The 3,584-nt window shown below is 26.0% G+C and overlaps 1 protein-coding gene across 5 annotated transcripts in view; it reads right to left on the bottom strand.

Moving 5' to 3' along the window:
- The window catches only part of LOC100198910 (MORN repeat-containing protein 3), a 28,662-nt gene extending 25,345 nt beyond the window's left edge, over positions 1–3,317 (bottom strand). For 2 of the 5 annotated variants that reach the window (XM_065808087.1, XM_065808088.1), the window contains exons 1-2: positions 3,194–3,278; positions 2,193–2,364 (exon numbers count right to left, since the gene is read on the bottom strand). The gene's annotated coding sequence lies outside the window, so the exon portion shown is untranslated. Of the gene's footprint in view, positions 1–2,192; positions 2,365–3,193 lie in introns of all 5 variants that reach the window. The other 3 variants (XM_065808086.1, XM_065808090.1, XM_065808089.1) reach the window with 2 other exon arrangements.
- Positions 3,318–3,584: the final 267 nt, after the last annotated feature.

The following is a 3,584-nucleotide window of genomic DNA, read 5'->3' as shown; positions in this document are numbered from 1 at the left end:
AAACAACAAGAAAATATCTACAAACACATTTAATAATTACTTCTCTTCAATTGCAGATAATCTTGCTTAAGAACTAGATTTCACTTCAGCCACTACCTAAAAAACTGAAATCCTGATTCTTTTTTTACATCCCAGTTACTTCTTAAGAAATAAACGAATATATCTTTCTCATGAATTCAAAAAAAAGCACACCCAAGAGTATTCCTTCAAAATTAATAATCTTAGCATCTTAAGAATTGAGCTTCCTTTGAGTATTATACTAAATCTTTTTAATCAGGGATATTTCCTGACTTACTTAAAGTTGCTTAAGTTCTTCCAATTTTTAAAAGCAACTGTGAACAAGGTCCTTGTAACTATCGGCCAATATCCTTACTCTCAAAGATTATTCAAAAAGCTTACGTATAACATGTTTTTTTAATTCTATTAAATAGCTTATATAGTCTGCAATTTGGATTCCAAAAGAAATATTCTAATAACCAAGCACTCATAGCCATTACTGAAACCAAATGCAAGGCTTTGGGCCAAAAAAAAAAGCCAAAAGTTTCCTGGTGGAGTGTTTGTAACTTGCAAAAAGAATTTGAAACTGTCAACCATAAAATTCTATTATCAAAACTATATCATTATGGTGTAAGAGGAACTGCTTATAACTAGTTTAAGTTATGTCTAAACCATCATCCACAAAGTGTTACTATTGTTAATATCTCATCTACTACTAAGTTCATGTCTATAGGTATTCCTCAGGCTTCAACTCTGGGTCCCCTCCTTTTCCTTATCTACATAAATGATTTAAACACATGTATTAAGAAAGCAAAACGATACACTCATTTTGCTTACTTAATACATGTGTATATTATTTTCATTTCTGCCTATTATTTTGCTGATGACAATAACATCCCGATAGTAATAAGTCTTTGAAAAAGCTAAATAAAGGCCTAAATTATGACCTGGCACAATTGGCTCAATGGTTGCGTTCAAACAAAATATTGTTAAATGACAAAAAAAACTGAATTAGTTCTATTTAAACCTCAAGGCAAAAAAATTACTAAAGAACTTAATTTTAGAACTAGTGGTCGAAAACCAAATATTTCTCATAAAATTATATATCTAAGCATATTATTGGATGAAAATCTTTTGTTCATCCAGCAACTTTTCATATTTTGCTTGAAATGAATAAAAATTCATATCAAGAAAAGTTAAGCAGATAGAATGCTTATCAAAACAGGGAACTTATGGGGACAAAGTTCATTCATTTATAAAAATAATCTTAATAATTTCTAGAATAAATCATTAAGAATTTCTAGAATAAATCATTAATAATTCATTTACCTAACAGTTCTGATATACTATATAATCTTTCTAAAATTTTACAGCTTGACAAACTTATCTACTTATCTTAAACTGCATACTTGTATGGGACATTATCCACAACAATATTCCTGCTTTTTCACTAGCTATTTTAAATTCACAAGTGATATTCATAGTTATAAACTTAGATCTGTATTTTACTGTAGTCTCTCAATGCCTTTAAAACAAACACATATATATGGCATTAGGTCAATCAAATATCAATCACTTCACTTTTGGAACTCTCTTTCTGTTGAAACTAAATAAATAATCTCCAAAAAGACAAATAGAAATACCTTCATAAAATAAGTAAAAATGTTTATCATCAATAAAAATAATCAATAAAATATAAAAATCATTAAAAAAAAATATAAATCCTTGAAATAAAACATAAAAAAATAAATAAAAATTCATTTAGTCACAATCAAGTACCCTCATTTTACTATCCTGTAAAGTTTATAAGGCTGTAAAATTTGTGGCATTGTTATCAAACCATGTAACATGTGATAAATAAAAAATAAACAATAAACTATTTTCTATGCAATTGCCCCCACTTAGCTATTCTTTATAACTAACTTTTATCTAGATTTCTATATCCTTCAAAAATATTATGCTTAAAAAAGTCTGATGCATAACAAAACTCTCCTAAGACTTTTACTTCTTTAACTCATCTTTTTTATAAAAAAGTATAACCTGTAAAATATATACAGGTTATACTGTTTTATACTACTGTATTTAATACTATTATTGCGATTTTAATGTTGTTATCTTTATTGTTATATTATTATTATTGTTATTATTAATAATATTATGCTATAATTTATACCATATAATTTATAGGTACTTACATGTCATTAGTTTATAACTGTTTGTAAATGTCCCGCACGATTGCATATATATACAGCTATTTGGAAAGTAAAAATATATGTCGATTTAATTCGATTTACTATAATTTTTATTTGCGGGTCAGATTAACAACATCAGTTTTTGCTACGTCTAATAACATCTGTCCAGCAACATCTATAAATATAATGATGTAAAACTACATCTGTCCAACAACATCTATAAATACACTGAAGTACAATAACATCTGTCCAACAACATCTAAAATTTTATTGATATCTAATAACATCTGTTTGAAAAGTATATAATTACTACAAATGAAGCTATAAGTTACATATAAGATTTTTTTCAGATGTAGTTACATCTGGAGGAAATTTTTCCAGATGTTATAGGACTCAGAAAAAAATTACCAGATGTGGCTACATCTCCCTAAAGATATTGTTAGGGGTCATTGAACTCCCAGATGATATTGGAAAGATGTTGTTGGAGTAAAAAAATATATAGATGATCTTGAACTACTCTATTCTAGGTGTTCTTGGACAGATGTAGTAATCTTTTAACTTAATCGCTGTTATCACTACTATTATTTTAATTTACTCCTAGTTGTATTATAATTATAATAATTATTTTTTTTATTATTATTGAATTTGACAGGTGTTTACTTTATATTAGTACTTATTACTATTTGTAAATAACCTTGATGTAACAACTTTATTCAAAATATATTTCATTAGATTTGATTAAAAATTTCTTTAAATTTTTGAATGATAATATACATATTGAAGAAAAAAGTTTACAAGTTAACTTAAAAACCATTCAAAACAAATCAAAAACTAGTCAAGTTAAAAACTAAACAGAAAGTGAATGAGAGATTCATATACACAAGAAAAAAGAAAAACAATACTTTGACATGCGAGTTAAGTTGTCATAAAATTTAGTTAATTAAATATATGAGCAATAATATTTAAAAAAAAAACATTGTGAATAAACAACTTATATTACATACGTTAAGGTATTTCTACAGTTTGATGTTTATTGTTAGACGTTACCATTTTGTATTTCCTGCGCTTAGCAACCAATTGAGAAATTGTCGAAGGTCAAAAAAGATGAGTGCACTGGTCATTTTTTACCGCGACAAGAGGTTTCAACTTTTTTTATATTTAAAATTTAAACCTTGCAGAGTTTAAATTTAAATCATTTATTTAAATTTTTTCTTTAAATTAAAAAACTCTTTTTAGTTTTATCTATCTGGAAAGTAAAAGTAAATTGTTACGGTAAATTAAGGTGGCTTTAAAATTTTTTTTTTTTTTTTTAATTTGATAATGAATGATTAATATGTTGATATAAATTGTATTAGATGTACCTGATGTCTAAGAAATTAACAGTTCAAACAAAAA

The sequence above is a fragment of the Hydra vulgaris genome, chromosome 10, assembly GCF_038396675.1.
Source record: "Hydra vulgaris chromosome 10, alternate assembly HydraT2T_AEP".
NCBI classification, from domain to species: Eukaryota; Metazoa; Cnidaria; class Hydrozoa; order Anthoathecata; family Hydridae; genus Hydra; species Hydra vulgaris.
Note: the sequence above shows the minus strand (reverse complement) of the source record. Positions and strands in the feature narration are given on the sequence as shown.